We start from the raw sequence: 13,881 nt of genomic DNA on the forward strand, positions 1-13,881 counted from the left end.
CCCCCAATCCCTCCCAGCATCAGAGTCTTTTCCAATGAGTCAACTCTTCGCATGAGGTGGCCAAAGTACTGGAGTTTCAGGAGGCTGGATACTATAGCGTATAGCTCCTTTACACATGACGTGTGAGCCCATTTTCTTCCCTCTGCCTTAGAAACTAGTTCTATCATTTATGTCTTCTTTTATTCAAATCATTGACTATAATTCTTATTCATCCACTGAAAGTTTAAATTTCAAGATACAAATGCATTTTCACCTACTCCACCAAAAAATCAAAGAATCTGTATTTCAGAACTTCCAGATATACATGCTGGATTTAGAAAAGTCAGAGAAATCAGAGACCAAATTGCTAACATCCATTGGATCATAGAGAAAGCAAGAGAATTCCAGAAAGACATTTCCTTTTGCTTCACTGATTACACTAAAACCTTTGTGGATCAAAACAAACTGTAGAAAATTCTCAGAGATGGGAAGACACCTTACCTGTCTCCTGAGAAACCTATATGCAGGTCAAGAAGCAACAATTAGAACCTGATATGGAATGCCTGACTGATTCCAAATTGGGAAAGGAATTCTTTGAGGCTGCATATTGTCACCATGCTTATTTAACTTATATGCAGAATACATCACCAAAATTTCAGGCTGTATAAAGCACAAGCTGAAATAACGATTGCAGGGAGAAATATCAACAACCTCAGATATGCAGATGATACCACTCTAATGGCACAAAGAGAGAGGAGCTAAACAGCGTCTTGATGAAGGTGAAAGAGGAGAATGACAAAGCTGGCTTAAAACTCAACATTCAAAAAAACTAAGATAATAGCACCCGGTCTCATTCCTTCAAGAGGCAAATGGGGAAAAAGTGGAAACAGTGACAGACTTTATTTTATTGAGCTCCCAAATCACTGCAAATACTGACTAAAGCCATGAAATTAAAGTACATTTACTCCCTGGAAAGAAAGTTATAACAAACCTAGACAGTGTGTTAAAAAGCAGAGACATCACTTGCCAAAAAAGTTACAAGTAGTCAAAGTTATGGTTTTTCCAGTAGTCATGTGCAAATGCAAGAGTTGGAGCATAAAGGCTGAGCACTGAAGAACTGATGCTTTCAAACTGTGGTGCTGGAGAAGACTCTTGAGAGTCCCTTGAACTGCAAGGAGATCAAACCATTCAGTCCTAAAGGTGATCTCCAATATTCACTGGAAGGGCTGATAATGAAGCTGAAGCTCCAGTACTTTGGCTACTTGATGCAAAGAGCCAACTCATTTGAAAAGACCCTGGTGCTGGGAAAGATTGAGGGCAGGAGGAGAAGGGGGTGACAGAGGAGGAGATGGTTAAATGGCATCATTGATACAATGGACATGATTTTGGGCAAACTTTGGGAAACAGTGAAGGACAGGAAGCCTGGCGTGCTACAGTCCATGGGGTTCCAAAGGACTGGACATGACTTAGCAACTGAACAACAACATTTTTATTATTATGTCTCTTATGAAATGTCTGTATATTTCCTACTGTCTTATGAAAATTCAGTTGTGCAATTCTTCCCCTACCTTGTTTCATTCTCCCAATATATTGAAAAAAACTGCAAAAGCTTTTCTCATTACAGTTGAAGAAATCAAATAATTTGTTTCCTCTCCTTAGTTTGAAGCAGCTTCAATTTTTCCTGTTTGACCTCTCTGCTGTGCTCAGTCGCTTCAGTCGTGTCCAACTCTTCGCGACCCCATGGACTGTAGCCAGCCAGGCTGCTCTGTCCATGGAATTCTCCAGGCAAGAATACTGGAGTGGGTTGCCATTTTCTTCTCCAGGGGAGCTTCCTGACCCAGGGATCGAACCCATGTCTCTTATGTCTCCTGCATTTGCAGAAGGGTTCTTTGCCACTAGCGCCACCAAGCCACAGACCAACAACCTCCCTTTCAGAGCCCTCTGCACTTCTCTCTAGGGTCGGTTCCCAGTTTCCTGAATCTTATATTTTTATCATCTATGACTTATTTTTCCTTTAGTGGGCTACTTAACTCCACAGCCGTTTAAGGAAGTCTGCCTGGGAAGTGAGAGTTTTATAAGAACTTACATGTGAGAAGAACATCTTAATTGTTTTCTTGATGTTTGTGGACACTTTATATAGAGAGTTATAGTTTGGTAATCAATTCCTAGCCTCTGACAGCTACTGTATTCTGTATCTCAGTAATACTCTTGCGTAGCTAATAGCAATTTCATTTGTATTCCATTATGTGAAATCTAGTTTCTTTTCCTTTTGCTACTTTTAGGATTTTTTTTTAAGCTCTTTTTTTCTGAAATTTTAGAATAACAGTTCCTGATATAATCCTTTCTGTTCACTTGTGATGATGCAAAGACACTGTCAACTTACTATAAAAATGTAACTTATTTTTTTTTTCCTTTTTCTGCTTGAAAGGGACCAGATTTTTTTTTAAAAAACTAACCATATATAAATTTAAACATTTGAATTCAAAGCAGAGAAAACTACTTTTAGAAACTAAAAGTGTAGTTTAATTCTGTCTAGTTTAAAAACAAAGCAGATAGCAGGAGCAAAAGCCCTTCTACAAGGTGTTGAAAACTTTCTAATGTGGTTATATGTATGAATACTTTTGGGGTTACCACAGACTGAATCTTCTCAGGTACAGATAATATGATTTCAGTTTAGATTTACTACCTTACGATGCAGTGTTGTGTAAAATACATCTTGTTTGTGCTTTACATGAAGTATTTTCTTAAAAGGATTTGTGTACAATTAAAATGTGTATATTTTTCTACAGATCTCCATTGTGACATATAGCCTTAAAAAAAAAAAATGGCCCTGAGAAATTTATTCAGTGTTTTTCCAGGTGACCTCTATACATTGAGGTTATTGTTATTAGGTCTCCACTAGACCCAATGGCAACCCACTCCAGTACTCTTGCCATGGGAAAATCCAATGGATGGCGGAGCCTGGTAGGCTGCAGTCCGTGGGGTTATTAAAAGTCAGACACAACTGAGCGACTTCACTTTCATTTTTCACTTTCATGCACTGGAGAAGGAAATGGCAACCCACTCCAGTGTTCTTGCCTGGAGAATCCCAGGGACTAGGGGAGCCTGGTGGGCTGCCGTCTATGAGGTTGCAGAGTCAGACATGACTGAAGCGACTTAGCAGCAGCAGCATTCATTATTTAGGAATTTTCAAAATAATCTTCCATTTTTGTGTTTACTCTTTCTAAAACACATATTAGTTGGAAATTGCAACCCCTGCTATAATATTTCATTTTTCTTTTTCTATTTTCTAATCTCTGTCCTTCTTCCTACTTTCTGGGAGATGGTCTCAAAGTTATGTTACAGGCTTTCACGAAATGTCTATTGATATTTTGTTGTTCGATCATAATTTAGAGTGAGACAGTAAAAGGTTTTGAGGCTGTGTGTGTGTTCCTGTGTATGTGTGGATAAGTGATTTTGTTGGATGATGGATTTCTCTCATAATAAAGTTTTATTGTGGAATCGCAAACTGCTGGCAACTGTAGTCTTTCATTGTGGTTATTGTCTGTAGTTTTGTTTTTTTGTCTGAGTCTTTTTAAGACAGTTTCTGCAAGGCTGAACTTCCAAATCTTTTGCATGATGCTACAAATCTATTAATAGTTGCTTCCATAGGGTTAACTGACTGGAGAAACAGGATGGGAACTATACAGTTTAATTTGAAGTTTCATTTACTTCCCTAGTAGTCAAGAAATTCTTCCATCTTCACCCTCAGCTATCCCTGGTTTTCCTGAGATCGGAATCACTTTGACTCAGTTTTTTCCTGAGAATAAGCATTCATCCATTGCCTTGTCAAGTAGGGCTATTCAGATGTCTGTGTTGGTTTAGGGAGAACCTTGGGCAATCCAACTCCTCCTTCAATTGACTGTTAGAAACTGTTAAGCCTACTTCATTGAGGGCCATTGTATCTCCAGTATAGGAAATGCTCAGTGGTGATCCCTGTAACACAACTTGCTTATCACCCTCCTCTGCAGGCCCTTAGCTCTCAGCTTTATCTCTTCTGTAAGTCATGTACCCCTTTTTGTTCTGCTTCCCATCTCCAAAATACAGGTGATACTTCTCACCTGCTGTCATCATTTCTCTACTATTCTATATAGTTATGGATTCATACATTTTAAAATTTCATTACAGGAATTTCAAGTTTTAGGAGGAATTTTAGAAAAGCACATGTGTTCAAAATTCAAGCTAAATGATACTCAGTTCTAGACCTTTGCCTTGCTGAAATCCCGCCTTCATTCCATCTCACAGCCTTATCAACGACCAAGTATGATCTCCTTGAAGTGTATTTCTCTTTGATTTATCATACTTACAAAACTTTAATTCCTTTCCTGAAATTCTTTTTTTTTCCCCCTGGTTCCCATGACCAGACTAAATTTTCCTCAAACTTCCATATACTATTTTAGACTCACTCATGCCTTTCTTTCTCAGTACACCTTAAATTTGTTGACAGCAGGAATGGGAGAGTTGAGCATATTTTTTATCCCCATATTCCTATGCTATATTATTTCTGTAAAGCTCCATGAGGATTTAACACTGCTGTCCTTCAGGACTAGCCCTATTCTTCAAGGGAAGATAATTATTGTTACACATGCACTGTTGCCTGGCCTCTGCCAGATAAAATTAAAGAGAATCTTTATGATAATTCTGTCTATAGTTCTCTCATTTCCTTGATTTCAAAATACCTATATCTCATTTCTAATGTTGCTGAGAACGAGAAAATTTTCCATTTTAGTATTATCCAAACTTGGGAAAAAGTATAGAATACACCTTCCCATTTTCTTTCATGACAGCAAAAATTTAAAACTGACCTGACCTAGAAAGAGAAAAGCAAAGCCATTACAATCACACTGGAATTGTACAATAACTGGAGAATGTGCATTGAGAAATGATGAAGAAACTGGATTCTTGGACAACTTTGCTTGCTGCTCCATAGAAAAATGTTTGGTGGCATTTGCCTTAAAAATTCTTGATCTCAATATTTACAGTTGTCGGCAAATTGAGAAATCTGTGAGGAGTAGGCATAAAATGAGGCTAAAAACAAAACAACTTTTGAATCAGGGTTGCATTGCTTTGCAATGTGCACTGGGGAGTTTTTACACAGTTATGTCATCTGCAAACAAAAACAGTTTCATTTCTTTCATATTTCTTCCATTCTTCCATGTATTTTATTTCCTTTATGTGTCTGATTTCATCAGATGGCACTTATAGTACCGTACTGAACAGAAGCAGTGAAAGGAGATTTCAATGCCTTATTCCTGATTTTAGAGGGGGAAGTTCTGAGTTTCTTGCCATTACATATGATGTTAGCTGTAACTTTTTTGAAGATAATCTTTATCAAGTTGAGGAAGATCCCTTCTATTAAAAATGGTATTTCAATATCATTGCCTGCATGCAGATTTTGATAATGAGATTTCAACTATTTTATGAGAATAAAAATCTTCGGAAAACACTGTCATCTTTTAATTCTAATAAATGATACTGTGAAAGACCATAACTCTGTTTTTGGTTTAAATGAAAATCTAAGTAAATCCATGCTCTGCTTCTCCTAAGCAATTACACTTCTGATTTGAAGCATAATAAAAAATTGAAAATGGATTAACTATATAAAAAACTGTATCTAATTTTTAGCATTGTTTACATTCTTATCAACTTAAAAGAGTCAATGAAAGCTGAATGCAGTTAAGTTCCTAAGAAACTGACAAAGAAATGTGCTTAGAAAATAAATTCTAAAATGGTAATGAGGCTCTACTGTTTGCAGTATGAAAAGGCAGAAATGGCAGTCACTTTGAGAAGTCAATTTGCCTCAATAAGAGGAGGTTTTCTCTTCTATGAGTACATTATGCAATAAGAATATTCATGACACACACAATCCTTAGAACTGGGAAATTTTGCTCATATGACTGATTACCTATACTGAGCACTATTCAAATACTGTCAATTTGGTTCTATATTAAAATTCTCATAAACATTCTCATTCATTTACAGTTTCTAAAAAAAATTACATTAAAAGCAATTAAAAAAAACATATCAAAAGACTTAACTGTCACTTTTAAGTGATTCTAATTATACAGTGATATATTTAGCAATTGTTCTTGATTTTCATAATTCAAAACTGAATATCCCTGAATTTATTATTTTTCATGTGAAATTGTGGTTCTCATTAAGTTAGACATAACTCTATGCATTTGAATTTTTAATTTCAAAATTTCTTATATTTCCCTCAGACGTTCACCATTGAATTCTACCAATGTTTTCACTTTATTGAAAAAGATCTACATTTTCCTCCTATGAAATAATCTTTACAATTGATGTGTCATAGAATAAAATAAACAGTCTCTGCCTTGATCAAGGCTACTATCACTGCAAATATAACATACTTTGCCTGACCTGTCATCTCATGTTACAGCTGAAACAAATTACCACAAAATTAGTAGTGAACACAAATGATATTTTAGTTTTTGAGGTCAGAAGTCTTAAGTCAGTTGCAAGGGACTAAAATTCAGGTGTTGGCAGAGGTGTGTTTCTTTCTGAGATTCTGGGGGAGAACCTATTCCTTGAGTTTTCCAGCTTCCAGAGACCATGTTTCTTGCTTTGTAGCCACATCGCTCCTACCTCTGTCATTGCATCTCCTCTGACCCTGACCCTCTCCGCTCTCTCAGAGTGATTACATCAGACCCACATGTACGATCTAGGATGAACTGCATGTCACAATCCTCAACCATAATCAGGACTCTTCTCTTCAAGCCACTTTTTCTGGACTCATTCATGTGTCTCACTCTGTACTTCTGAATTTGAGTATAAAATAGACAGCTTTACATTCTGTATGTGCAAAGTAGACCTTTGTTTTTTATCCTGTAAACCTGTTCTTCCTATAGTCTTCCCACCTTGGTGGATGGCAACTCTACCATTTATATTCTACTGAATGTGGGCTAAGAAATCTTACAAGTCTTTGATTTATATTAACTTCTCAAAGTAAACTTGGGACACAAGTTTTGTCACTGTACCCACAGACAAAGAGGAAGCAGATTAAAACCATTAACCAAGCTGTCCAAAGTCACACAGCTAGTGACTGACAAAGTCAACCATCGACTTTAGTGAGAGTACTTCAGACCAATGCCCCAATCACTGCATTTCATGACTCATACCCTTCTCATTTCTTGTAAGGAATGAAATTGGAAACTTTGTTTATGCCTGGGACAGATAAGATTGATCACTCCCTTCTCTATGCCTCCATTTCATCAATTAGCACTTTTATCAAAGTATTAGTAGTATTTTTGTTATGAACAAGGCCTCACTGACCTTTGCTCATAAAACGCAATATTATGACACTGGTTCTTGATAAAATAAAGAGCTTTACTATAAGGTTGACCAGAAGGGAGGTATGTGGCTCTCAAATCTGTCTCCATGATCCAGAGTTTGGGAGAAATTTAAGGGGCTAGGGAATTTCAAATGTGGGAGCTGACTGACTAGTCTTAAATCAGTCCTTATAAGCCACTCATGTTGCTGGAAGCCAGACATTCCTTTCTGAAGTGTCTTTCCATTTGTAGGTAAAAAGCTCTGGGGGCAACATTTCTATGGAGTTCTATAGACCAAAGATTCTTGGTTCTGTGGTCATACTGGAGCCAAGGGTTCCTATCTTGGAAATGTACAGTCCTGTGTATGCAAACTAACTCCAGGTTTGATCAATCAAAACCTGTTTTAAGGAAATAAAACCACTTTAAGCTGGTCCTTGTTTTATGTGCTGCTTCAGTTCCCTCCTTTCTTTATACATTTCCTCAACTTTGAGGGGAAAAAAGCACTGACAATTCCAGCTTCTTCCTGCTGATTAGGGGATGTGGCTTTTTATGAATAATGAAATTGTTTGGCACTTACTTGTAAATGTTTGAGTCCAAACTGAACTCTTAATGGGATTTCCAAGTGGCTCAGTGGTAAAGAATCTGCCTGCCAAGCAGGAGACATAGGTTCAACCTCTGGGTTGGAAAGATGCCCTGGAGATTGAGGCTGGGTCTCCTGCATTTCAGGCAGATACTTTACCATCTGAGCCACCAGGGAAGCCCCAGGGATGCCTTTTTAAATATATAGGAATTTGATAAGAGGATTAATCCTAAAATACACAGAAATAGGAGTCCTAAATTTAACATAACTTCAAAAACATACCTCATTCCTTTGGGAATCCATGAAAACATTTAGTGATTGAATTTGGATTTATATTGGCCTGGTCTGGAATTTGGGGCAGAAGCAGTCTACTTCTGAAATGTCTACATCTTCTCTTCCTGGCCAGGTAGAGTCATAGATGTCTTGTTTCTTTCTGAAAAGTAATTTAAAGTCAGTTAAGGGTGGCTCAAAAAAAGAGATTCACGACCAAGATAATCACCATGGTGTGATCACTCACCTAGAGCCAGACATCCTGGAATGTGAAGTCAAGTGGGCCTTAGAAAACATAGCTATGAACAAAGTTAGTGGAGGTGATGGAATTCCAGTTGAGCTATTTCAAATCCTGAAATATGATGCTGTGAAAGTACTGCACTTGATATGCAAGCAAATTGGGAAAACTCAGCAGTGGCCACAGGACTGGAAAAGGTCAGTTGTCATTGCAAACCCAAAGAAACGCAATGCCAAAGAATGCTCAAACTACCGCACAATTGCACCCATCTCACACGCTAGTAAAGTAATGCTCAAAATTCTCCAAGCCAGGCTTCAGCAATACGTGAACTGTGAACTTCCAGGTGTTCAAGCTGGTTTTAGAAAGGCAGAGGAACCAGAGATCATATTTCCAATATCCTCTGGATCATGGAAAAAGCAAGAGAGTTCCAGAAAAAAACATCTATTTCTGCTTTATTGACTATGCCAAAGCCTTTGACTGTGTGGATCACAAGAAACTGTGGAAAATTCTGAAAGAGATGGGAATACCAGACCACCTGACCTGCCTCTTGAGAAACCTGTATGCAGGTCAGGAAGCAACAGTTAGAACTGGACATGGAATAACAGACTGGTTCCAAATAGGAAAAGGAGTACGTCAAGGCTGTATATTGTCACCCGGCTTATTTAACTGATATGCAGAGTACATCATTAGAAGTGCTGGGCCTGAAGAAGCACAAGCTGGAATCAAGATTGCTGGGAGAAAAATGAATAACCTCAGATATGCAGATAATACCACCCTTATGGCAGAAAATGAAGAGGAACTAAAAAGCCTCTTGATGAGGGTGAAAGAGGAGAGTAAAAAAGTTGGCTTAAAGCTCAACATTCAGAAAACAAAGATCATGGCATCTGGTCCCACCACTTCATGGGAAATAGATGGGGAAACAGTGTCAGACTTTATATTTTTGAGCTCCAAAATCACTGCAGATGGTGACTGCAGCCATGAAATTAAAAGACACTTACTCCTTGGAAGGAAAGTTATGACCAACCTAGATAGCATATTCAAAAGCAGAAATATTAGTTTGCCAACAAAGTTCCAAGTAGTCAAGGCTATGGTTTTTCCAGTGGTCATGTATGGATATGAGAGTTGGACTGTGAAGAAAGCTGAGCACCGAAGAACTGATGCTTTTGAACTGTGGTGTTGGAGAAGACTCTTGAGAGTCCCTTGGACTGCAAGGAGATCCAAACAGTCCATCCTAAAGGAGGTCAGTCCTGGGTGCTCATTGGAAGGACTGATGCTGAAGCTGAAACTCCAGTACTTTGGCCACCTGATGCGAAGACTTGACTCATTGGAAAAGACCCTGATGCTGGGAGAGATTGGGGCAGGAAGAGAAGGGGGCGACAGAGGATGAGATTGCTGGATGGCATCACCGACTCTATGGACATGAGTTTGTGTGAACTCTGGGAGTTGGTGATGGACAGGGAGGCCTGGCGTGCTGTGATTTATGGGGTCGCAAAGAGTCGGACACGACTGAGCGACTGAACTGAAATGAAGGGTGGCTCAGTGGTAAAATGCCTGACAATGCAGGAGATGTAGGTTTGATTCTTGATCTGGAAAGATGCCCTAGAGAAGGAAATGGCAAGACACTCCTGTATTCTTGCCTTGCGAATCCCCATGGACAGAGGAGTCTGGTGGGTACAGTCTATGAGGTTGTGAATAGTTGAACACAGCTGAGTGACTGAGCAACAACAAGGGTTCACAAGTGTAACTTGGGGCCAAGAAATCAGTAGTGGGTTTCCCTGAGAGGTTAGAATGTTGGGTTCTCCTGTTTCCTCCTGTCCATGGGGAGTGCACCCTGTTTGGGAAGTACCCATTCCACTTAGCTTGGAGTTGATCTTTAAGATGATTTTTTTTCAGTTTTTGAGGAGGACCCAATCCTCATCTGTCAGAAACATCAACCATCTAGAAGCCTATTTACATACATCAGAAAAACACCTAGACATGTTACACACTTAACAGTACTGAATTCTTTTGGAAAATGATCATTTAAGACTGATATAGTAGTTTTAAGGTGGAGCCTCCCATTATAGCATTTCATAAGGGCTCAACTAGAGTTTAGTCTAGGGGCTACACTTAACCTATAACAGACCAGCTAGTGAGACCTTATGCCCAGTTAAGTTGATTTCTTGACCTTAACGTGCAATTCATTTTTTTGTCTTCACCATAGACCAAGGTCTCTAAGCAGCATGTAACTTCCATTGCATTCCAGGGCCCCTGGGGCCCCTTGAGTTATCTTGGCTATGAAATTTCCATGTTTAAAAATTTTAATTGAAAGAGGCAAGCAAAAGGAGGATTTTTTTTTTTTTTTTTAAATTAAGGTCTCAGACACCTTCTCTTACTGGAGTGGAAATATTTTTGAACCATCCTATTAACGTGTCCACAGATATCAAACCCCTAACTTACTATGGCTCTTAGCATAACAGTAAAGTCTATTTACCAATCATCTCCTGATTTTGTCCCTCAGGTTTGCACCCTGTTTGTTATTGGGGGTGGCCCAGTTTTCCGATTGTTTCTGGTGATTAAGCAGTTTTGTATATTACCTTTTAGAGGGGTCCTTTGCCTTTGTGAACCAACAATCAACTTTTGTAGCTAGTAATAGTTTGCATCCCTCCTGTAATGTGTTCTTTGATGTAGGTAAGTAGTAATTCTTTCTGTTAAATGCTTGGCTATAAAAACTAGGCCCTATTCATTTAAAATTTGTTGTCAGACTCAATCTCAAGAGTCAGCATGAAATCTCCATTTATTTGTTCTCTCTAGATCCATTTCCTAAATCCTGAGGTTTAAACACAGATAGATTCACACTCAGAAAGAGTGCAAGGCCTTTAGGATCTGGGTCTTTGGTTCCGAGCACCTGTTTTGTGGCCTGATCAGCCAAAGGATTTCTTTTAGCTACGTATACCTATCAGTCTTCTGGTAGCCTGGGCAATGTACTATGGCTGAGTCTGGCAGTGTAATAGTCTAGTAAGGCCAGTATCACCTCTGCATGCTTAGTATCTTTTCTTCTTGATACTAACAGGCCACGTTAGTGGTCCATGTAAATGCTTGACAGAGAAGACATACTTTGTATAAACAGCTACCTTTCCTTGGCTCCAAGGTACAGAGCTCTCAGAATGGCTATGAGTGCCACATTCTGGGAAGAGGTACCTAGAAGAGGAATTCTGCTTCTAGGACTTCCTGATAAGTTACTATTGCAAACTCGGCCTTTCAGAGATGCTGGCCCATAAAGCTGCTCCTGCTCATAAATATTTCCACATCTGGATTTTCTAAAGGCTGATCGGTCAGGTCAGGTCTGCTAGAATAGACTTCAGTTATGTGGATGATAGGGAATATATGGCATCCCATCATCCAGCTGAATGGCTCACTGTCATTTCTTTAAGAGCCTCATATGGACATTTGGCCATGAGTCCAAAGTTAAGAATCCAAGTATGAGAGAAAGAGTGCTCTAGCCAGCAACCTCTAAGTTAAAGGCTTAGTCAATATCCCTGGTTTCAAACCCAAGAGCTGAGAACAGTTTATGGATTTATAATGTCTACAAAATGGCCTTCCCTCACTCCCTCAAAAAGGCAGAGGGAAATCAGTCTCAAGAGACATGAGATAAAATAAGACTTTTAAGATTTAGAAACCCATTCCATTTCCTAGCTTGGTTTCTGGGAAGAAGCAAATGCAGTAATGTAAGCAATTCCCTGGAGGAGCCACTGAGGAGAATGGATAATCTCAAAGATGACCAGCCTAGCTTGGATTTGAGGGTTCACAAAGGGACTGCAGACATGCTTTCTCTTAGAGATGGTTGTCAAGAACTGTAGTCTGAAAGTCAGACCTGCTACCTAGCTGCCAAGGAACCTGTCCAATCAGTTCCAAGATTGTAACCAATTTGGTCACAGGCTCTTAATAAATTTCTTCTCGTGCACTGAAGGCAGGCTTGTCCCTTGAAGAAGGGCCCATGGAAGTCCAGGCTCTGCCTCACCGACCACCTTGAAATATTTACCTAATGAGGAAGAGGGTTGAAAAAAGGACTAAAGCTAAGTGAGGAAGTTTTATGAAACTCAGGGAGAGCTGAATTTGAGCAAGAAATTCTGGAGCCTACAGGTTTAAATTCTGAAGTTCTGGTGTATGAAAAAGACATTTCACCTCCCCAGCAGAGATCACGGACAAGCTCATCTAGATGTCTGGGCAGTTTCCAGGTAAAATAGAATGCAGCAAGCTCAAGGCCTCCATATAGTCCACAGCCTTTAGCCCCACCACTAATGTTCCAGGGTTTGCTCTTCATGGAAACTTTTCAACACACACACACATATACACACACACACAGATACATAGACACAAACACACACTTGAGAACAGTTCAATGCTAATGCTCTGTTAGTTTAGCTCATACAAAAAAAAAAAAAAGATTAAAATTAACCATAAGGAAAATTCCAAAACTTGCCAACTATACAAAATTCCTTTAACTGAGGCATAGGTTAATTTTCTATCTTCTGGGTTAGAAAATTTTTCTGCCTTATTCTCCCTCTTTTCTCCTTTACCCTCTTACCCAACAAGGTAATCTGGGTTGGTTTCATCAAGAATGCACACCTGTATCAATATCTCTAGGCAATTAGGCATGGATAAGACAAGACTAGGCATGATTAGGCAAGAAGAGCCTGGGAGCACAGCAAAGGAGCAGGAACCCCATGGGCAACTCCCTGGACAAAGTCTAGCTGCCACTCAGGGTTGTGGGGAGGGCCCCTAACTGCCAGGGGTAACCATGCTTGGGGCAGCAGTCATGAGACCAAAGCCCCGTTTTGGTCACCAGATTTGTTACCGACAAGATCTCATTGCCCAAGGTGCACAGAGGCCAATACGAAGGTATGGGCTTTTGAGGTCAACCAGCATGGAGACAGAAGGCAAGATTCTCAAATCTGCCTCCTGACCCAGGGTTCTGAGAGAAATGAAAGGAGTTACAGGAATCTCAAGCTCGGGAGCTGATTGGCTAGTCTCAAATCAGTCCATATAAACTACTCGTGTTACTGGAAGCCAGATTTTCCTTCTTGAAGGAAAATTTTCCTTCCCTTTGTAAAGGGCTCTGGTGGTAACATTTCTAGTCCTTAATTTCTGCATACTGAAGATTCTTGGTTCTGGGGTCATCATGGAGACATGGGTTCCATCTTGCAAATATGCAATGCTGTTCTGTAAAATGACTCAACAACCTACTTTAAGAAAGCAAAACTGGTTTAAACTGCTTAACATTTTAGGTGATGTTTAATTTCTGTTTCTTGATCTAAGTTCAGCTCCTTCATGTTTTGTCACATCACATAAAATGACTTCCAAAAGGTCCAAAATTTTTTTAAAGAGCCAAAATATTTGTTCATGTTTTACCGATTCATTGACTTCTAGTGTAAGTCTTAGGGGGTTCCAGGTGGCTCAGTGGTAAAGAATTGCCTGTCAATGAAGGAGATGCAGGAGATGAC

The sequence above is a fragment of the Bos indicus genome, chromosome 6 (assembly GCF_029378745.1).
Source record: "Bos indicus isolate NIAB-ARS_2022 breed Sahiwal x Tharparkar chromosome 6, NIAB-ARS_B.indTharparkar_mat_pri_1.0, whole genome shotgun sequence".
In the NCBI taxonomy this organism is placed as follows: Eukaryota; Metazoa; Chordata; class Mammalia; order Artiodactyla; family Bovidae; genus Bos; species Bos indicus.